A 23,672-nucleotide genomic window follows, 5' to 3' on the forward strand; every position below is an offset into this window, starting at 1 on the left:
GCAAACCAGTTCATCTGTATCATTTTTAGGCTCCACATATATGCATTAATATACAATATTTGTTTTCCTCTTTCTGACTTACTTCATTCTGTACGACAGTCTCTCGATCCATCGATGTCTCTACAAATGACCCAGTTTCATTCCTTTTTATGGCCGAGTCATATTCCATTTTATATATGTACCACATCTTTATCCATTCATCTGTCTGTGGGCATTTAGGTTGCTTCCATTACCTGGCTATTGTAAATAGTGCTGCAACGAACATTGTGGTGAATGTGCCTTGTTGAAATACGGTTTTCTCTGGGTATATGCCCAGAAGTGGGATTGCTGGATCAGGTGGTAATTCTATTTCTAATTTTTTTAAGGAAACTCCATACTGTTCTCCATAGTGACTGTATCAATTTACATTCCCACCAATAGTGGAAGAGGGCTCCTTTTGTCCACACCCTCCCCAGAATTGGTTGTTTGTAGATTTTCTGATGATGCCGATTCTAACAGGTGTGAGGTGATACCTCATTGTAGTTTTGATTTGCATTTCTCTAATAATTAGTGCTGTTGAGCCGCTTTTCATGTGCGTCTTGGCCATGTCTGTGTCTCCTTTGAAGAAACGTCTCTTTAGATCTTCTGCCCATTTTTGTATTGGGTTGTTTGTTTTTTTAATATTAAGCTGCATGAGCTGTTTATATATATTGGAGATTAAACCTGTGTCCATTGATTCGTTTGCAACGATTTTCACCCATCCTGAGGGATGCCTTTTTCCATTCCCGTTTTTTTTTAACAAAAAAGGAAAGAAAGGAAAAGAAGCAGAACACTAATGTGCGTAAAATATGCCCTTTGAAACGGTCGTTTTGAAATATGGACGTCCTTTGAATTTTTTGGTCGATATGTGACCCCAGGATTTGTTTTCAGGGCAGGTGTCATTTACAGGCCTGCAATGATTTTGAATATCAACTGACCATTAGCGTTGGGATTAAAGCTGCTGTTGTGTGAAACGGCCACAAGGTGGCAGCAGTTCACCCTTACCAAATCTGGTTACTAGGGCAAGAGAGCCTCAGTGGAAGTGGTGTTCTAGATTGGAGTTTAGAATGCAATGTGCCAGGAGAAAGCCCCTCAAGTTTGTCTCACTACTTCTTGTTCGTGTTTTTAATTTAAGTTTTTATTTTTTATTACAGCAAGTTTGATTACAATGTTTGGCTTGTTGTAGGTGTGGAAGATGTGGTTCTTTTACACATAAACAGATGACTGTTCTTCTTGGGATCCTTTTCCCATGTACGTTATGACAGAATGTTGAGTAGTCCTCTCTTGGTATTCTGTAGGTCTTTGGTGATTATATATGTCACCTGTGTTTGTATATGTCTGTTAACCCCGATATCGTAATGAAACCAATCCTCACACCTTTCCATTGGTGAACCATAAGTTTGTTTAATGAATCTGTGATTGCCCTTCTCCGTGGAAATATCTGCCCTGGTATCCATTTTTAGGTAACACCTCTATGTGATATGATATATGTCTTTCACTTTCTGACTTACTACAAGTCACGTGATTACTTCTAGACTCATCTACGGGGCAAATGGCATTTTGTCCTTTTTTCCCTTGGCTTCTCTTCTGCCTTTGCGGGGTCCATTTTCAACAATGTGATTCCCTGAGGGTTGTGGATTAGCTGACCTGGGCAGCCTTACCCTGCCGGCCTGCCCTCCCCAGGTGTGCCTCGTTGAGGTCAATATAAACAGCGCTCCAGGCAGCAATAGCCCCTGAAGCTGTGCCTGACTCCATATTCTCTGCCCCGTCAGCAGTCTCGGGGCTGTGCTGGTGGGAGGGAGTGAGGGGCCACAGCTTTGTGGGTGGCCCGGTGTGAGTGGGGTTCTGCTGGCCTTTCTGCAGGAGATGCCAGGCTGCCGCCTGTAAAGAAGAGGATGTGTCACCCATACCTTCTGCTGGAATTTCTCTCCGGACAGAGGTGAGGAAGGAAAAAAGCAGTGGGGGCCGGGACAGGAGGGGTATCTCAGGCAGGGCAATGGAAAGCTTCTGGAAGAGCGCCCGGGGCCAGGACCACCCTGGCTGGCCTGCAGGCACCAAGTTGGCCTGCGTGCTGTCGCTGGTGTGGCTCCACGGTCCTTCCTCTAGGCTTTCAAGCCCTTGTACATATTCAGGTGTTTTACCTGGAAAGGGTGGGAACAGTTCAGCAGCAGCTGGCCTGGGGCTCAGCTCACGTTTACTCACAGATGCCTCGGCACTGTCCCCAAGCTTTGCAATGAGGACGCTCCTTGCGTGGGGGGTGGGTTGCTGGCTGTAATGGGAGATGGTTCCCCACCTCTGACCAATTTCAGAATTGTTTACCACTGGAGCAAGTGCCCTGATAGGGTTTTCCTCTGTATAACTCCTGGGTTCAGGTTTTTTTTTTTTTTCTTTTATGGTTCAAGTTAGATTTTATTCCCCTTTTATGTATTTATAGATATAAGCATGGAAATAATTCATTCCTATAAATACATCTGTGTGACGGGAAGAATTTTTTCTGTTTTATTTTTAAATTTTATTTTTTAAAATTTTGAAATTTAATTTTATTTATGTTTTTATACAGCAGGTTATTATTAGTTATGTATTTTATGCATATACATGTATACAGGTCAATCCCAATCTCCCAACTCATCCCACCACCACCACCCCATGGCTTCCCACACTTGGTGTCCATACGTTTGTTCTCTACCTCTGTGTCTCTATTTCTTCCCTGCAAACCAGTTCATCTGTATCATTTTTAGGCTCCACATATATGCATTAATATACAATATTTGTTTTCCTCTTTCTGACTTACTTCATTCTGTATGACAGTCTCTCGATCCATCGATGTCTCTACAAATGACCCAGTTTCATTCCTTTTTATGGCCGAGTCATATTCCATTTTATATATGTACCACATCTTTATCCATTCATCTGTCTGTGGGCATTTAGGTTGCTTCCATTACCTGGCTATTGTAAATAGTGCTGCAACGAACATTGTGGTGAATGTGCCTTGTTGAAATACGGTTTTCTCTGGGTATATGCCCAGAAGTGGGATTGCTGGATCAGATGGTAATTCTATTTCTAATTTTTTTAAGGAAACTCCATACTGTTCTCCATAGTGACTGTATCAATTTACATTCCCACCAATAGTGGAAGAGGGCTCCTTTTGTCCACACCCTCCCCAGAATTGGTTGTTTGTAGATTTTCTGATGATGCCGATTCTAACAGGTGTGAGGTGATACCTCATTGTAGTTTTGATTTGCATTTCTCTAATAATTAGTGCTGTTGAGCAGCTTTTCATGTGCGTCTTGGCCATGTCTGTGTCTCCTTTGAAGAAACGTCTCTTTAGATCTTCTGCCCATTTTTGTATTGGGTTGTTTGTTTTTTTTAATATTAAGCTGCATGAGCTGTTTATATATATTGGAGATTAAACCTGTGTCCATTGATTCGTTTGCAACGATTTTCACCCATCCTGAGGGATGCCTTTTTCCATTCCCGTTTTTTTTTAACAAAAAAGGAAAGAAAGGAAAAGAAGCAGAACACTAATGTGCGTAAAATATGCCCTTTGAAACGGTCGTTTTGAAATATGGACGTCCTTTGAATTTTTTGGTCGATATGTGACCCCAGGATTTGTTTTCAGGGCAGGTGTCATTTACAGGCCTGCAATGATTTTGAATATCAACTGACCATTAGCGTTGGGATTAAAGCTGCTGTTGTGTGAAACGGCCACAAGGTGGCAGCAGTTCACCCTTACCAAATCTGGTTACTAGGGCAAGAGAGCCTCAGTGGAAGTGGTGTTCTAGATTGGAGTTTAGAATGGAATGTGCCAGGAGAAAGCCCCTCAAGTTTGTCTCACTACTTCTTGTTCGTGTTTTTAATTTAAGTTTTATTTTTTTATTACAGCAAGTTTGATTACAATGTTTGGCTTGTTGTAGGTGTGGAAGATGTGGTTCTTTTACACATATACAGATGACTGTTCTTCTTGGGATCCTTTTCCCATGTACGTTATGACAGAATGTTGAGTAGTCCTCTCTTGGTATTCTGTAGGTCTTTGGTGATTATATATGTCACCTGTGTTTGTATATGTCTGTTAACCCCGATATCGTAATGAAACCAATCCTCACACCTTTCCATTGGTGAACCATAAGTTTGTTTAATGAATCTGTGATTGCCCTTCTCCGTGGAAATATCTGCCCTGGTATCCATTTTTAGGTAACACCTCTATGTGATATGATATGTGCCTTTCACTTTCTGACTTACTACAAGTCACGTGATTACTTCTAGACTCATCTACGGGGCAAATGGCATTTTGTCCTTTTTTCCCTTGGCTTCTCTTCTGCCTTTGCGGGGTCCATTTTCAACATTGTGATTCCCTGAGGGTTGTGGATTAGCTGACCTGGGCAGCCTTACCCTGCCGGCCTGCCCTCCCCAGGTGTGCCTCGTTGAGGTCAATATAAACAGCGCTCCAGGCAGCAATAGCCCCTGAAGCTGTGCCTGACTCCATATTCTCTGCCCCGTCAGCAGTCTCGGGGCTGTGCTGGTGGGAGGGAGTGAGGGGCCACAGCTTTGTGGGTGGCCCGGTGTGAGTGGGGTTCTGCTGGCCTTTCTGCAGGAGATGCCAGGCTGCCGCCTGTAAAGAAGAGGATGTGTCACCCATACCTTCCGCTGGAATTTCTCTCCGGACAGAGGTGAGGAAGGAAAAAAGCAGTGGGGTCCGGGAAAGAGGGGTTTTTCAGGCAGGGCAATGGAAAGCTTCTGGAAGAGCGCCCGGGGCCAGGACCACCCTGGCTGGCCTGCAGGCACCAAGTTGGCCTGCGTGCTGTCGCTGGTGTGGCTCCACGGTCCTTCCTCTAGGCTTTCAAGCCCTTGAACATATTCAGGTGTTTTACCTGGAAAGGGTGGGAACAGTTCAGCAGCAGCTGGCCTGGGGCTCAGCTCACGTTTACTCACAGATGCCTCGGCACGGTCCCCCAGCTTTGCAATGAGGACGCTCCTTGCGTGAGGGGTGCGTTGCTGGCTGTAATGGGAGATGGTTCCCCACCTCTGACCAATTTCAGAATTGTTTACCACTGGAGCAAGTGCCCTGATAGGGTTTTCCTCTGTATAACTCCTGGGTTCAGGTTTTTTTTTTCTTTTATGGTTCAAGTTAGATTTTATTCCTCTTTTATGTATTTATAGATATAAGCATGGAAATAATTCATTCCTATAAATACATCTGTGTGACGGGAAGAATTTTTTCTGTTTTATTTTTAAATTTTATTTTTTAAAATTTTGAAATTTAATTTTATTTATGTTTTTATACAGCAGGTTATTATTAGTTATGTATTTTATGCATATACATGTATACAGGTCAATCCCAATCTCCCAACTCATCCCACCACCACCACCCCATGGCTTCCCACACTTGGTGTCCATACGTTTGTTCTCTACCTCTGTGTCTCTATTTCTTCCCTGCAAACCAGTTCATCTGTATCATTTTTAGGCTCCACATATATGCATTAATATACAATATTTGTTTTCCTCTTTGTGACTTACTTCATTCTGTATGACAGTCTCTCGATCCATCGATGTCTCTACAAATGACCCAGTTTCATTCCTTTTTATGGCCGAGTCATATTCCATTTTATATATGTACCACATCTTTATCCATTCATCTGTCTGTGGGCATTTAGGTTGCTTCCATTACCTGGCTATTGTAAATAGTGCTGCAACGAACATTGTGGTGAATGTGCCTTGTTGAAATAGGGTTTCCTCTGCGTATATGCCCAGAAGTGGGATTGCTGGATCAGATGGTAATTCTATTTCTAATTTTTTTAAGGAAACTCCATACTGTTCTCCATAGTGACTGTATCAATTTACATTCCCACCAATAGTGGAAGAGGGCTCCTTTTGTCCACACCCTCCCCAGAATTGGTTGTTTGTAGATTTTCTGATGATGCCGATTCTAACAGGTGTGGGGTGATACCTCATTGTAGTTTTGATTTGCATTTCTCTAATAATTAGTGCTGTTGAGCAGCTTTTCATGTGCGTCTTGGCCATCTCTGTGTCTCCTTTGAAGAAACGTCTCTTTAGATCTTCTGCCCATTTTTTTGGGGTTGTTTGTTTTTTTAATATTAAGCTGCATGAGCTGTTTATATATATTGGAGATTAAACCTCTGTCCATTGATTCGTCTGCAACGATTTTCGCCCATTCTGAGGGATGCCTTTTTCCATTCCCGTGTTTTTTAACAAAAAAGGAAAGAAAGGAAAAGAAGCAGAACACTAATGTGTGTAAAATATGCCTTTTGAAACGGTCGTTTTGAAATATGGACGTCCTTTGAAATTTTTGGTCGATATGTGACCCCAGGATTTGTTTTCAGGGCAGGTGTCATTTACAGGCCTGCAATGATTGTGAATATCAACTGACCATTAGCATTGGGATTAAAGCTGCTGTTGTGTGAAACGGCCACAAGGTGGCAGCAGTTCACCCTTACCAAATCTGGTTACTAGGGCAAGAGAGCCTCAGTGGATGTGGTGTTCTAGATTCGAATTTAGAATGGAATGTGCCAGGAGAAATCCCCTCACGTTTGTCTCACTACTTCTTGTTCGTGTTTTTAATTTAATTTTTTTTTTTATTTTTTATTGCAGCAAGTTTGATTACAATATTTGGCTTGTTGTAGGTGTGGAAGATGTGGTTCTTTTACACATATACAGATGTCTGTTCTTCCTGGGATCCTTTTCCCATGTACGTTATGACAGAATGTTGAGTAGTCCTCTCTTGGTATTCTGTAGGTCTTTGGTGATTATATATGTCACCTGTGTTTGTATATGTCTGTTAACCCCGATATCGTAATGAAACCAATCCTCACACCTTTCCATTGGTGAACCATAAGTTTGTTTAATGAATCTGTGATTGCCCTTCTCCGTGGAAATATCTGCCCTGGTATCCATTTTTAGGTAACACCTCTAAGTTATATGATATGTGTCTTTCACTTTCTGACTTACTACAAGCCACGTGATTACTTCTAGACTCATCTACGGGGCTGCAAATGGCATTTTGTCCTTTTTTCCCTTGGCTTCTCTTCTGCCTTTGCGGGGTCCATTTTCAACATTGTGATTCCCTGAGGGTTGTGGATTAGCTGACCTGGGCAGCCTTACCCTGCCGGCCTGCCCTCCCCAGGTGTGCCTCGTTGAGGTCAATATAAACAGCGCTCCAGGCAGCAATAGCCCCTGAAGCTGTGCCTGACTCCATATTCTCTGCCCCGTCAGCAGTCTCGGGGCTGTGCTGGTGGGAGGGAGTGAGGGGCCACAGCTTTGTGGGTGGCCCGGTGTGAGTGGGGTTCTGCTGGCCTTTCTGCAGGAGATGCCAGGCTGCCGCCTGTAAAGAAGAGGATGTGTCACCCATACCTTCCGCTGGAATTTCTCTCCGGACAGAGGTGAGGAAGGAAAAAAGCAGTGGGGCCCGGGACAGGAGGGGTATCTCAGGCAGGGCAATGGAAAGCTTCTGGAAGAGCACCCGGGGCCAGGACCACCCTGGCTGGCCTGCAGGCACCAAGTTGGCCTGCGTGCTGTCGCTGGTGTGGCTCCACGGTCCTTCCTCTAGGCTTTCAAGCCCTTGTACATATTCAGGTGTTTTACCTGGAAAGGGTGGGAACAGTTCAGCAGCAGCTGGCCTGGGGCTCAGCTCACGTTTACTCACAGATGCCTCGGCACGGTCCCCCAGCTTTGCAATGAGGACGCTCCTTGCATGGGGGGTGGGTTGCTGGCTGTAATGGGAGATGGTTCCCCACCTCTGACCAATTTCAGAATTGTTTACCACTGGAGCAAGTGCCCTGATAGGGTTTTCCTCTGTATAACTCCTGGGTTCAGGTTTTTTTTTTTTCTTTTATGGTTCAAGTTAGATTTTATTCCCCTTTTATGTATTTATAGATATAAGCATGGAAATAATTCATTCCTATAAATACATCTGTGTGACGGGAAGAATTTTTTCTGTTTTATTTTTAAATTTTATTTTTTAAAATTTTGAAATTTAATTTTATTTATGTTTTTATACAGCAGGTTATTATTAGTTATGTATTTTATGCATATACATGTATACAGGTCAATCCCAATCTCCCAACTCATCCCACCACCACCACCCCATGGCTTCCCACACTTGGTGTCCATACGTTTGTTCTCTACCTCTGTGTCTCTATTTCTTCCCTGCAAACCAGTTCATCTGTATCATTTTTAGGCTCCACATATATGCATTAATATACAATATTTGCTTTCCTCTTTCTGACTTACTTCATTCTGTATGACAGTCTCTCGATCCATCGATGTCTCTACAAATGACCCAGTTTCATTCCTTTTTATGGCCGAGTCATATTCCATTTTATATATGTACCACATCTTTATCCATTCATCTGTCTGTGGGCATTTAGGTTGCTTCCATTACCTGGCTATTGTAAATAGTGCTGCAACGAACATTGTGGTGAATGTGCCTTGTTGAAATACGGTTTTCTCTGGGTATATGCCCAGAAGTGGGATTGCTGGATCAGATGGTAATTCTATTTCTAATTTTTTTAAGGAAACTCCATACTGTTCTCCATAGTGACTGTATCAATTTACATTCCCACCAATAGTGGAAGAGGGCTCCTTTTGTCCACACCCTCCCCAGAATTGGTTGTTTGTAGATTTTCTGATGATGCCGATTCTAACAGGTGTGAGGTGATACCTCATTGTAGTTTTGATTTGCATTTCTCTAATAATTAGTGCTGTTGAGCAGCTTTTCATGTGCGTCTTGGCCATGTCTGTGTCTCCTTTGAAGAAACGTCTCTTTAGATCTTCTGCCCATTTTTGTATTGGGTTGTTTGTTTTTTTAATATTAAGCTGCATGAGCTGTTTATATATATTGGAGATTAAACCTGTGTCCATTGATTCGTTTGCAACGATTTTCACCCATCCTGAGGGATGCCTTTTTCCATTCCCGTTTTTTTTTAACAAAAAAGGAAAGAAAGGAAAAGAAGCAGAACACTAATGTGCGTAAAATATGCCCTTTGAAACGGTCATTTTGAAATATGGACGTCCTTTGAATTTTTTGGTCGATATGTGACCCCAGGATTTGTTTTCAGGGCAGGTGTCATTTACAGGCCTGCAATGATTTTGAATATCATCTGACCATTAGCGTTGGGATTAAAGCTGCTGTTGTGTGAAACGGCCACAAGGTGGCAGCAGTTCACCCTTACCAAATCTGGTTACTAGGGCAAGAGAGCCTCAGTGGAAGTGGTGTTCTAGATTGGAGTTTAGAATGGAATGTGCCAGGAGAAAGCCCCTCAAGTTTGTCTCACTACTTCTTGTTCGTGTTTTTAATTTAAGTTTTTATTTTTTATTACAGCAAGTTTGATTACAATGTTTGGCTTGTTGTAGGTGTGGAAGATGTGGTTCTTTTACACATATACAGATGACTGTTCTTCTTGGGATCCTTTTCCCATGTACGTTATGACAGAATGTTGAGTAGTCCTCTCTTGGTATTCTGTAGGTCTTTGGTGATTATATATGTCACCTGTGTTTGTATATGTCTGTTAACCCCGATATCGTAATGAAACCAATCCTCACACCTTTCCATTGGTGAACCATAAGTTTGTTTAATGAATCTGTGATTGCCCTTCTCCGTGGAAATATCTGCCCTGGTATCCATTTTTAGGTAACACCTCTATGTGATATGATATGTGCCTTTCACTTTCTGACTTACTACAAGTCACGTGATTACTTCTAGACTCATCTACGGGGCAAATGGCATTTTGTCCTTTTTTCCCTTGGCTTCTCTTCTGCCTTTGCGGGGTCCATTTTCAACAATGTGATTCCCTGAGGGTTGTGGATTAGCTGACCTTGGCAGCCTTACCCTGCCGGCCTGCCCTCCCCAGGTGTGCCTCGTTGAGGTCAATATAAACAGCGCTCCAGGCAGCAATAGCCCCTGAAGCTGTGCCTGACTCCATATTCTCTGCCCCGTCAGCAGTCTCGGGGCTGTGCTGGTGGGAGGGAGTGAGGGGCCACAGCTTTGTGGGTGGCCCGGTGTGAGTGGGGTTCTGCTGGCCTTTCTGCAGGAGATGCCAGGCTGCCGCCTGTAAAGAAGAGGATGTGTCACCCATACCTTCCGCTGGAATTTCTCTCCGGACAGAGGTGAGGAAGGAAAAAAGCAGTGGGGTCCGGGAAAGAGGGGTTTTTCAGGCAGGGCAATGGAAAGCTTCTGGAAGAGCGCCCGGGGCCAGGACCACCCTGGCTGGCCTGCAGGCACCAAGTTGGCCTGCGTGCTGTCGCTGGTGTGGCTCCACGGTCCTTCCTCTAGGCTATCAAGCCCTTGAACATATTCAGGTGTTTTACCTGGAAAGGGTGGGAACAGTTCAGCAGCAGCTGGCCTGGGGCTCAGCTCACGTTTACTCACAGATGCCTCGGCACGGTCCCCCAGCTTTGCAATGAGGACGCTCCTTGCGTGAGGGGTGCGTTGCTGGCTGTAATGGGAGATGATTCCCCACCTCTGACCAATTTCAGAATTGTTTACCACTGGAGCAAGTGCCCTGATAGGGTTTTCCTCTGTATAACTCCTGGGTTCAGGTTTTCTTTTTTCTTTTATGGTTCAAGTTAGATTTTATTCCTCTTTTATGTATTTATAGATATAAGCATGGAAATAATTCATTCCTATAAATACATCTGTGTGACGGGAAGAATTTTTTCTGTTTTATTTTTAAATTTTATTTTTTAAAATTTTGAAATTTAATTTTATTTATGTTTTTATACAGCAGGTTATTATTAGTTATGTATTTTATGCATATACATGTATACAGGTCAATCCCAATCTCCCAACTCATCCCACCACCACCACCCCATGGCTTCCCACACTTGGTGTCCATACGTTTGTTCTCTACCTCTGTGTCTCTATTTCTTCCCTGCAAACCAGTTCATCTGTATCATTTTTAGGCTCCACATATATGCATTAATATACAATATTTGTTTTCCTCTTTCTGACTTACTTCATTCTGTATGACAGTCTCTCGATCCATCGATGTCTCTACAAATGACCCAGTTTCATTCCTTTTTATGGCCGAGTCATATTCCATTTTATATATGTACCACATCTTTATCCATTCATCTGTCTGTGGGCATTTAGGTTGCTTCCATTACCTGGCTATTGTAAATAGTGCTGCAACGAACATTGTGGTGAATGTGCCTTGTTGAAATACGGTTTTCTCTGGGTATATGCCCAGAAGTGGGATTGCTGGATCAGATGGTAATTCTATTTCTAATTTTTTTAAGGAAACTCCATACTGTTCTCCATAGTGACTGTATCAATTTACATTCCCACCAATAGTGGAAGAGGGCTCCTTTTGTCCACACCCTCCCCAGAATTGGTTGTTTGTAGATTTTCTGATGATGCCGATTCTAACAGGTGTGAGGTGATACCTCATTGTAGTTTTGATTTGCATTTCTCTAATAATTAGTGCTGTTGAGCAGCTTTTCATGTGCGTCTTGGCCATCTCTGTGTCTCCTTTGAAGAAACGTCTCTTTAGATCTTCTGCCCATTTTTTTGGGGTTGTTTGTTTTTTTAATATTCAGCTGCATGAGCTGTTTATATATATTGGAGATTAAACCTCTGTCCATTGATTCGTCTGCAACGATTTTCGCCCATTCTGAGGGATGCCTTTTTCCATTCCCGTGTTTTTTAACAAAAAAGGAAAGAAAGGAAAAGAAGCAGAACACTAATGTGCGTAAAATATGCCTTTTGAAACGGTCGTTTTGAAATATGGACGTCCTTTGAAATTTTTGGTCGATATGTGACCCCAGGATTTGTTTTCAGGGCAGGTGTCATTTACAGGCCTGCAATGATTTTGAATATCAACTGACCATTAGCATTGGGATTAAAGCTGCTGTTGTGTGAAACGGCCACAAGGTGGCAGCAGTTCACCCTTACCAAATCTGGTTACTAGGGCAAGAGAGCCTCAGTGGAAGTGGTGTTCTAGATTCGAATTTAGAATGGAATGTGCCAGGAGAAATCCCCTCACGTTTGTCTCACTACATCTTGTTCGTGTTTTTAATTTATTTTTTTTTTATTTTTTATTGCAGCAAGTTTGATTACAATGTTTGGTTTGTTGTAGGTGTGGAAGATGTGGTTCTTTTACACATATACACATGTCGGTTCTTCCTGGGATCCTTTTCCCATGTACGTTATGACAGAATGTTGAGTAGTCCTCTCTTGGTATTCTGTAGGTCTTTGGTGATTATATATGTCACCTGTGTTTGTATATGTCTGTTAACCCCGATATCGTAATGAAACCAATCCTCACACCTTTCCATTGGTGAACCATACGTTTGTTTAATGAATCTGTGATTGCCCTTCTCCGTGGAAATATCTGCCCTGGTATCCATTTTTAGGTAACACCTCTAAGTTATATGATATGTGTCTTTCACTTTCTGACTTACTACAAGCCACGTGATTACTTCTAGACTCATCTACGGGGCTGCAAATGGCATTTTGTCCTTTTTTCCCTTGGCTTCCCTTCTGCCTTTGCGGGGTCCATTTTCAACATTGTGATTCCCTGAGGGTTGTGGATTAGCTGACCTGGGCAGCCTTACCCTGCCGGCCTGCCCTCCCCAGGTGTGCCTCGTTGAGGTCAATATAAACAGCGCTCCAGGCAGCAATAGCCCCTGAAGCTGTGCCTGACTCCATATTCTCTGCCCCGTCAGCAGTCTCGGGGCTGTGCTGGTGGGAGGGAGTGAGGGGCCACAGCTTTGTGGGTGGCCCGGTGTGAGTGGGGTTCTGCTGGCCTTCCTGCAAGAGATGCCAGGCTGCCGCCTGTAAAGAAGAGGATGTGTCACCCATACCTTCCGCTGGAATTTCTCTCCGGACAGAGGTGAGGAAGGAAAAAAGCAGTGGGGCCCGGGACAGGAGGGGTATCTCAGGCAGGGCAATGGAAAGCTTCTGGAAGAGCGCCCGGGGCCAGGACCACCCTGGCTGGCCTGCAGGCACCAAGTTGGCCTGCGTGCTGTCGCTGGTGTGGCTCCAAGGTCCTTCCTCTAGGCTTTCAAGCCCTTGTACATATTCAGGTGTTTTACCTGGAAAGGGTGGGAACAGTTCAGCAGCAGCTGGCCTGGGGCTCAGCTCACGTTTACTCACAGATGCCTCGGCACGGTCCCCCAGCTTTGCAATGAGGACGCTCCTTGCATGGGGGGTGGGTTGCTGGCTGTAATGGGAGATGGTTCCCCACCTCTGACCAATTTCAGAATTGTTTACCACTGGAGCAAGTGCCCTGATAGGGTTTTCCTCTGTATAACTCCTGGGTTCAGGTTTTTTTTTTTTTCTTTTATGGTTCAAGATAGATTTTATTCTCCTTTTATGTATTTATAGATATAAGCATGGAAATAATTCATTCCTATAAATACATCTGTGTGACGGGAAGAATTTTTTCTGTTTTATTTTTAAATTTTATTTTTTAAAATTTTTAAATTTAATTTTATTTATGTTTTTATACAGCAGGTTATTATTAGTTATGTATTTTATGCATATACATGTATACAGGTCAATCCCAATCTCCCAACTCATCCCACCACCACCACCCCATGGCTTCCCACACTTGGTGTCCATACGTTTGTTCTCTACCTCTGTGTCTCTATTTCTTCCCTGCAAACCAGTTCATCTGTATCATTTTTAGGCTCCACATATATGCATTAATATACAATATTTGTTTTCCTCTTTCTGACTTACTTCATTCTGTATGACAGTCTCTCGATCCATCGATGTCTCTACAAATGACCCAGTTTCATTCCTTTTTATGGCCGAGTCATATTCCATTTTATATATGTACCACATCTTTATCCATTCATCTGTCTGTGGGCATTTAGGTTGCTTCCATTACCTGGCTATTGTAAATAGTGCTGCAACGAACATTGTGGTGAATGTGCCTTGTTGAAATAGGGTTTCCTCTGCGTATATGCCCAGAAGTGGGATTGCTGGATCAGATGGTAATTCTATTTCTAATTTTTTTAAGGAAACTCCATACTGTTCTCCATAGTGACTGTATCAATTTACATTCCCACCAATAGTGGAAGAGGGCTCCTTTTGTCCACACCCTCCCCAGAATTGGTTGTTTGTAGATTTTCTGATGATGCCGATTCTAACAGGTGTGAGGTGATACCTCATTGTAGTTTTGATTTGCATTTCTCTAATAATTAGTGCTGTTGAGCAGCTTTTCATGTGCGTCTTGGCCATGTCTGTGTCTCCTTTGAAGAAACGTCTCTTTAGATCTTCTGCCCATTTTTGTATTGGGTTGTTTGTTTTTTTAATATTAAGCTGCATGAGCTGTTTATATATATTGGAGATTAAACCTCTGTCCATTGATTCGTCTGCAACAATTTTCGCCCATTCTGAGGGATGCCTTTTTCCATTCCCGTTTTTTTTAACAAAAAAGGAAAGAAAGGAAAAGAAGCAGAACACTAATGTGTGTAAAATATGCCCTTTGAAACGGTCGTTTTGAAATATGGACGTCCTTTGAATTTTTTGGTCGATATGTGACCCCAGGATTTGTTTTCAGGGCAGGTGTCATTTACAGGCCTGCAATGATTTTGAATATCAACTGACCATTATCGTTGGGATTAAAGCTGCTGTTGTGTGAAACGGCCACAAGGTGGCAGCAGTTCACCCTTACCAAATCTGGTTACTAGGGCAAGAGAGCCTCAGTGGAAGTGGTGTTCTAGATTGGAGTTTAGAATGGAATGTGCCAGGAGAAAGCCCCTCAAGTTTGTCTCACTACTTCTTGTTCGTGTTTTTAATTTAAGTTTTTATTTTTTATTACAGCAAGTTTGATTACAATGTTTGGCTTGTTGTAGGTGTGGAAGATGTGGTTCTTTTACACATATACAGATGACTGTTCTTCTTGGGATCCTTTTCCCATGTACGTTATGACAGAATGTTGAGTAGTCCTCTCTTGGTATTCTGTAGGTCTTTGGTGATTATATATGTCACCTGTGTTTGTATATGTCTGTTAACCCCGATATCGTAATGAAACCAATCCTCACACCTTTCCATTGGTGAACCATAAGTTTGTTTAATGAATCTGTGATTGCCCTTCTCCGTGGAAATATCTGCCCTGGTATCCATTTTTAGGTAACACCTCTATGTGATATGATATGTGCCTTTCACTTTCTGACTTACTACAAGTCACGTGATTACTTCTAGACTCATCTACGGGGCAAATGGCATTTTGTCCTTTTTTCCCTTGGCTTCTCTTCTGCCTTTGCGGGGTCCATTTTCAACAATGTGATTCCCTGAGGGTTGTGGATTAGCTGACCTGGGCAGCCTTACCCTGCCGGCCTGCCCTCCCCAGGTGTGCCTCGTTGAGGTCAATATAAACAGCGCTCCAGGCAGCAATAGCCCCTGAAGCTGTGCCTGACTCCATATTCTCTGCCCCGTCAGCAGTCTCGGGGCTGTGCTGGTGGGAGGGAGTGAGGGGCCACAGCTTTGTGGGTGGCCCGGTGTGAGTGGGGTTCTGCTGGCCTTTCTGCAGGAGATGCCAGGCTGCCGCCTGTAAAGAAGAGGATGTGTCACCCATACCTTCCGCTGGAATTTCTCTCCGGACAGAGGTGAGGAAGGAAAAAAGCAGTGGGGGCCGGGACAGGAGGGGTATCACAGGCAGGGCAATGGAAAGCTTCTGGAAGATCGCCTGGGGCCAGGACCACCCTGGCTGGCCTGCAGGCACCAAGTTGGCCTGCGTGCTGTCGCTGGTGTGGCTCCACGGTCCTTCCTCTAGGCTTTCAAGCCCTTGTACATATTCAGGTGTTTTACCTGGAAAGGGTGGGAACAGTTCAGCAGCAGCTGGCCTGGGGCTCAGCTCACGTTTACTCACAGATGCCTCGGCACGGTCCCCCAGCTTTGCAATGAGGACGCTCCTTGCGTGGGGGGTGGGTTGCTGGCTGTAATGGGAGATGGTTCCCCACCTCTGACCAATTTCAGAATTGTTTACCACTGGAGCAAGTGCCCTGATAGGGTTTTCCTCTGTATAACTCCTGGTTTCAGGTTTTTTTTTTTCTTTTATGGTTCAAGTTAGATTTTATTCCCCTTTTATGTATTTATAGATATAAGCATGGAAATAATTCATTCCTATAAATACATCTGTGTGACGGGAAGAATTTTTTCTGTTTTATTTTTAAATTTTATTTTTTAAAATTTTTAAATTTAATTTTATTTATGTTTTTATACAGCAGGTTATTATTAGTTATGTATTTTATGCATATACATGTATACAGGTCAATCCCAATCTCCCAACTCATCCCACCACCACCACCCCATGGCTTCCAACACTTGGTGTCCATACGTTTGTTCTCTACCTCTGTGTCTCTATTTCTTCCCTGCAAACCAGTTCATCTGTATCATTTTTTGGCTCCACATATATGCATTAATATACAATATTTGTTTTCCTCTTTCTGACTTACTTCATTCTGTATGACAGTCTCTCGATCCATCGATGTCTCTACAAATGACCCAGTTTCATTCCTTTTTATGGCCGAGTCATATTCCATTTTATATATGTACCACATCTTTATCCATTCATCTGTCTGTGGGCATTTAGGTTGCTTCCATTACCTGGCTATTGTAAATAGTGCTGCAACGAACATTGAGGTGAATGTGCCTTGTTGAAATACGGTTTTCTCTGGGTATATGCCCAGAAGTGGGATTGCTGGATCAGATGGTAATTCTATTTCTAATTTTTTTAAGGAAACTCCATACTGTTCTCCATAGTGACTGTATCAATTTACATTCCCACCAATAGTGGAAGAGGGCTCCTTTTGTCCACACCCTCCCCAGAATTGGTTGTTTGTAGATTTTCTGATGATGCCGATTCTAACAGGTGTGAGGTGATACCTCATTGTAGTTTTGATTTGCATTTCTCTAATAATTAGTGCTGTTGAGCAGCTTTTCATGTGCGTCTTGGCCATCTCTGTGTCTCCTTTGAAGAAACGTCTCTTTAGATCTTTTGCCCATTTTTGTATTGGGTTGTTTGTTTTTTTTAATATTAAGCTGCATGAGCTGTTTATATATATTGGAGATTAAACCTGTGTCCATTGATTCGTTTGCAACGATTTTCACCCATCCTGAGGGATGCCTTTTTCCATTCCCGTTTTTTTTTAACAAAAAAGGAAAGAAAGGAAAAGAAGCAGAACACTAATGTGCGTAAAATATGCCCTTTGAAACGGTCGTTTTGAAATATGGACGTCCTTTGAATTTTTTGGTCGATATGTGACCCCAGGATTTGTTTTCAGGGTAGGTGTCATTTACAGGCCTGCAATGATTTTGAATATCAACTGACCATTAGCGTTGGGATTAAAGCTGCTGTTGTGTGAAACGGCCACAAGGTGGCAGCAGTTCACCCTTACCAAATCTGGTTACTAGGGCAAGAGAGCCTCAGTGGAAGTGGTGTTCTAGATTGGAGTTTAGAATGGAATGTGCCAGGAGAAAGCCCCTCACGTTTGTCTCACTACTTCTTGTTCGTGTTTTTAATTTAAATTTTTATTTTTTATTACAGCAAGTTTGATTACAATGTTTGGCTTGTTGTAGGTGTGGAAGATGTGGTTCTTTTACACATATACAGATGACTGTTCTTCTTGGGATCCTTTTCCCATGTACGTTATGACAGAATGTTGAGTAGTCCTCTCTTGATATTCTGTAGGTCTTTGGTGATTATATATGTCACCTGTGTTTGTAGATGTCTGTTAACCCCGATATCGTAATGAAACCAATCCTCACACCTTTCCATTGGTGAACCATAAGTTTGTTTAATGAATCTGTGATTGCCCTTCTCCGTGGAAATATCTGCCCTGGTATCCATTTTTAGGTAACACCTCTATGTGATATGATATGTGTCTTTCACTTTCTGACTTACTACAAGTCACGTGATTACTTCTAGACTCACCTATGGGGCTGCAAATGGCATTTTGTCCTTTTTTCCCTTGGCTTCTCTTCTGCCTTTGCGGGGTCCATTTTCAACAATGTGATTCCCTGAGGGTTGTGGATTAGCTGACCTGGGCAGCCTTACCCTGCCGGCCTGCCCTCCCCAGGTGTGCCTCGTTGAGGTCAATATAAACAGCGCTCCAGGCAGCAATAGCCCCTGAAGCTGTGCCTGACTCCATATTCTCTGCCCCGTCAGCAGTCTCGGGGCTGTGCTGGTGGGAGGGAGTGAGGGGCCACAGCTTTGTGGGTGGCCCGGTGTGAGTGGGGTTCTGCTGGCCTTTCTGCAGGAGATGCCAGGCTGCCGCCTGTAAAGAAGAGGATGTGTCACCCATACCTTCCGCTGGAATTTCTCTCCGGACAGAGGTGAGGAAGGAAAAAAGCAGTGGGGGCCGGGACAGGAGGGGTATCTCAGGCAGGGCAATGGAAAGCTTCTGGAAGAGCGCCCGGGGCCAGGACCACCCTGGCTGGCCTGCAGGCACCAAGTTGGCCTGCGTGCTGTCGCTGGTGTGGCTCCACAGTCCTTCCTCTATGCTTTCAAGCCCTTGTACATATTCAGGTGTTTTACCTGGAAAGGGTGGGAACAGTTCAGCAGCAGCTGGCCTGGGGCTCAGCTCACGTTTACTCACAGATGCCTCGGCACGGTCCCCCAGCTTTGCAATGAGGACGCTCCTTGCGTGGGGGGTGGGTTGCTGGCTGTAATGGGAGATGGTTCCCCACCTCTGACCAATTTCAGAATTGTTTACAACTGGAGCAAGTGCCCTGATAGGGTTTTCCCCTGTATAACTCCTGGGTTCAGGTTTTTTTTTTCTTTTATGGTTCAAGTTAGATTTTATTCCCCTTTTATGTATTTATAGATATAAGCATGGAAATAATTCATTCCTATAAATACATCTGTGTGATGGGAATAATTTTTTCTGTTTTATTTTTAAATTTTATTTTTTAAAATTTTGAAATTTAATTTTATTTATGTTTTTATACAGCAGGTTATTATTAGTAATGTATTTTATGCATATACATGTATACAGGTCAATCCCAAACTCCCAACTCATCCCACCACCACCACCCCATGGCTTCCCACACTTGGTGTCCATACGTTTGTTCTCTACCTCTGTGTCTCTATTTCTTCCCTGCAAACCAGTTCATCTGTATCATTTTTAGGCTCCACATATATGCATTAATATACAATATTTGTTTTCCTCTTTCTGACTTACTTCATTCTGTATGACAGTCTCTCGATCCATCGATGTCTCTACAAATGACCCAGTTTCATTCCTTTTTATGGCCGAGTCATATTCCATTTTATATATGTACCACATCTTTATCCATTCATCTGTCTGTGGGCATTTAGGTTGCTTCCATTACCTGGCTATTGTAAATAGTGCTGCAACGAATATTGTGGTGAATGTGCCTTGTTGAAATACGGTTTTCTCTGGGTATATGCCCAGAAGTGGGATTGCTGGATCAGATGGTAATTCTATTTCTAATTTTTTTAAGGAAACTCCATACTGTTATCCATAGTGACTGTATCAATTTACATTCCCACCAATAGTGGAAGAGGGCTCCTTTAGTCCACACCCTCCCCAGAATTGGTTGTTTGTAGATTTTCTGATGATGCCGATTCTAACAGGTGTGAGGTGATACCTCATTGTAGTTTTGATTTGCATTTCTCTAATAATTAGTGCTGTTGAGCAGCTTTTCATGTGCGTCTTGGCCATCTCTGTGTCTCCTTTGAAGAAACGTCTCTTTAGATCTTCTGCCCATTTTTGTATTGGGTTGTTTGTTTTTTTAATATTAAGCTGCATGAGCTGTTTATATATATTGGAGATTAAACCTGTGTCCATTGATTCGTTTGCAACGATTTTCACCCATCCTCAGGGATGCCTTTTTCCATTCCCGTTTTTTTTAATAAAAAAGGAAAGAAAGGAAAAGAAGCAGAACACTAATGTGCGTAAAATATACCTTTTGAAACGGTCGTTTTGAAATATGGACGTCCTTTGAAATTTTTGGTCGATATGTGACCCCAGGATTTGTTTTCAGGGCAGGTGTCATTTTCAGGCCCGCAATGATTTTGAATATCAACTGACCATTAGCGTTGGGATTAAAGCTGCTGTTGTGTGAAACGGCCACAAGGTGGCAGCAGTTCACCCTTACCAAATCTGGTTACTAGGGCAAGAGAGCCTCAGTGGAAGTGGTGTTCTAGATTGGAGTTTAGAATGGAATGTGCCAGGAGAAAGCCCCTCAAGTTTGTCTCACTACTTCTTGTTCGTGTTTTTAATTTAAGTTTTTATTTTTTATTACAGCAAGTTTGATTACAATGTTTGGCTTGTTGTAGGTGTGGAAGATGTGGTTCTTTTACACATATACAGATGACTGTTCTTCTTGGGATCCTTCTCCCATGTACGTTATGACAGAATGTTGAGTAGTCCTCTCTTGGTATTCTGTAGGTCTTTGGTGATTATATATGTCACCTGTGTTTGTATATGTCTGTTAACCCCGATATCGTAATGAAACCAATCCTCACACCTTTCCATTGGTGAACCATAAGTTTGTTTAATGAATCTGTGATTGCCCTTCTCCGTGGAAATATCTGCCCTGGTATCCATTTTTAGGTAAAACCTATAAGTGATATGATAGGATATGTGTCTTTCACTTTCTGACTTACTACAAGTCACGTGATTACTTCTAGACTCATCTACGGTGCTGCAAATGGCATTGTGTCCTTTTTTCCCTTGGCTTCTCTTCTGCCTTAGCGGGGTCCATTTTCAACAATGTGATTCCCTGAGGGTTGTGGATTAGCTGACCTGGGCAGCCTTACCCTGCCGGCCCGCCCTCCCCAGGTGTGCATCGTTGAGGTCAATATAAACAGCGCTCCAGGCAGCAATAGCCCCTGAAGCTGTGCCTGCCACCATATTCTCTGCCCCGTCAGCAGTCTCGGGGCTGTGCTGGTGGGAGGGAGTGAGGGGCCACAGCTTTGTGGGTGGCCCGGTGTGAGTGGGGTTCTGCTGGCCTTTCTGCAGGAGTTGCCAGGCTGCCGCCTGTAAAGAAGAGGATGTGTCACCCATACCTTCCGCTGGAATTTCTCTCCGGACAGAGGTGAGGAAGGAAAAAAGCAGTGGGGTCCGGGAAGGAGGGGTTTTTCAGGCAGGGCAATGGAAAGCTTCTGGAAGAGCGCCCGGGGCCAGGACCACCCTGGCTGGCCTGCAGGCACCAAGTTGGCCTGCGTGCTGTCGCTGGTGTGGCTCCACGGTCCTTCCTCTAGGCTTTCAAGCCCTTGAACATATTCAGGTGTTTTACCTGGAAAGGGTGGGAACAGTTCAGCAGCAGCTGGCCTGGGGCTCAGCTCACGTTTACTCACAGATGCCTCGGCACGGTCCCCCAGCTTTGCAATGAGGACGCTCCTTGCCTGGGGGGTGGGTTGCTGGCTGTATGGGAGATGATTCCCCACCTCTGACGAATTTCAGAATTGTTTACCACTGGAGCAAGTGCCCTGATAGGGTTTTCCTCTGTATAACTCGTGGGTTCAGGTTTTATTTTTCTTTTATGGTTCAAGTTAGATTTTATTCCTCTTTTATGTATTTATAGATATAAGCATGGAAATAATTCATTCCTATAAATACATCTGTGTGACGGGAAGAACTTTTTTCTGTTTTATTTTTAAATTTTATTTTTTAAAATTTTGAAATTTAATTTCATTTATGTTTTTATACAGCAGGTTATTATTAGTTATGTATTTTATGCATATACATGTATACAGGTCAATCCCAAACTCCCAACTCATCCCACCACCACCACCCCATGGCTTCCCACACTTGGTGTCCATACGTTTGTTCTCTACCTCTGTGTCTCTATTTCTTCCCTGCAAACCAGTTCATCTGTACCATTTTTAGTCTCCACCTATATGCTTTAATAGACAATATTTGTTTTCCTCTTTCTGACTTACTTCATTCTGTAGACAGTCTCTCGATCCATCGATGTCTCTACAAATGACCCAGTTTCATTCCATTTTATGGCCGAGTAATATTCCATTTTATATATGTACCACATCTTTATCCATTCATCTGTCTGTGGGCATTTAGGTTGCTTCCATTACCTGGCTATTGTAAATAGTTCTGCAACGAACATTGTGGTGAAGATGCCTTTTTGAAATACGGTTTTCTCTGGGTATATGCCCAGAAGTGGGATTGCTGGATCAGATGGTAATTCTATTTCTAATTTTTTTAAGGAAACTCCATACTGTTCTCCATAGTGACTGTATCAATTTACATTCCCACCAATAGTGGAAGAGGGCTCCTTTTGTCCACACCCTCCCCAGAATTGGTTGTTTGTAGATTTTCTGATGATGCCGATTCTAACAGGTGTGAGGTGATACCTCATTGTAGTTTTGATTTGCATTTCTTTAATAATTAGTGCTGTTGAGCAGCTTTTCATGTGCGTCTTGGCCATCTCTGTGTCTCCTTTGAAGAAACGTCTCTTTAGATCTTCTGCCCATTTTTTTTGGGTTGTTTGTTTTTTTAATATTAAGCTGCATGAGCTGTTTATATATATTGGAGATTAAACCTCTGTCCATTGATTCGTTTGCCACGATTTTCACCCATTCTGAGGGAGGCCTTTTTCCATTCCCGTTTTTTTTAACAAAAAAGGAAAGAAAGGAAAAGAAGCAGAACACTAATGTGCGTAAAATATGCCTTTTGAAACGGTCGTTTTGAAATATGGACGTCCTTTGAATTTTTTGGTCGATATGTGACCCCAGGATTTGTTTTCAGGGCAGGTGTCATTTACAGGCCTGCAATGATTTTGAATATCAACTGACCATTAGCGTTGGGATTAAAGCTGCTGTTGTGTGAAACGGCCACAAGGTGGCAGCAGTTCACCCTTACCAAATCTGGTTACTAGGGCAAGAGAGCCTCAGTGGAAGTGGTGTTCTAGATTGGAGTTTAGAATGGAATGTGCCAGGAGAAAGCCCCTCACGTTTGTCTCACTACTTCTTGTTCGTGTTTTTAATTTAATTTTTTATTTTTTATTACAGCAAGTTTGATTACAATGTTTGGCTTGCTGTAGGTGTGGAAGATGTGGTTCTTTTACACATATACAGATGTCTGTTCTTCCTGGGATCCTTTTCCCATGTACGTTATGATAGAATGTTGAGTAGTCCTCTCTTGGTATTCTGTAGGTCTTTGGTGATTATATATGTCACCTGTGTTTGTATATGTCTGTTAACCCCGATATCGTAATGAAACCAATCCTCACACCTTTCCATTGGTGAACCATAAGTTTGTTTAATGAATCTGTGATTGCCCTTCTCCGTGGAAATATCTGCCCTGGTATCCATTTTTAGGTAACACCTATAAGTGATATGATATGTTATGTGTCTTTCACTTTCTGACTTACTACAAGTCACGTGATTACTTCTAGACTCATCTACGGTGCTGCAAATGGCATTGTGTCCTTTTATTCCTTGGCTTCTCTTCTGCCTTAGTGGGGTCCATTTTCAACAATGTGATTCCCTGAGGGTTGTGGATTAGTTGACCTGGGCAGCCTTACCCTGCCGGCCCGCCCTCCCCAGGTGTGCTTCTTTGAGGTCAATATAAACAGCGCTCCAGGCAGCAATAGCCCCTGAAGCTGTGCCTGACTCCATATTCGCTGCCCCGTCAGCAGTCTCGGGGCTGTGCTGGTGGGAGGGAATGAGGGGCCACAGCTTTGTGGGTGGCCCGGTGTGAGT

Source organism: Mesoplodon mirus (genome assembly GCF_964341445.2).
Source record: "Mesoplodon mirus genome assembly, chromosome: 8".
Classification (NCBI taxonomy): domain Eukaryota; kingdom Metazoa; phylum Chordata; class Mammalia; order Artiodactyla; family Ziphiidae; genus Mesoplodon; species Mesoplodon mirus.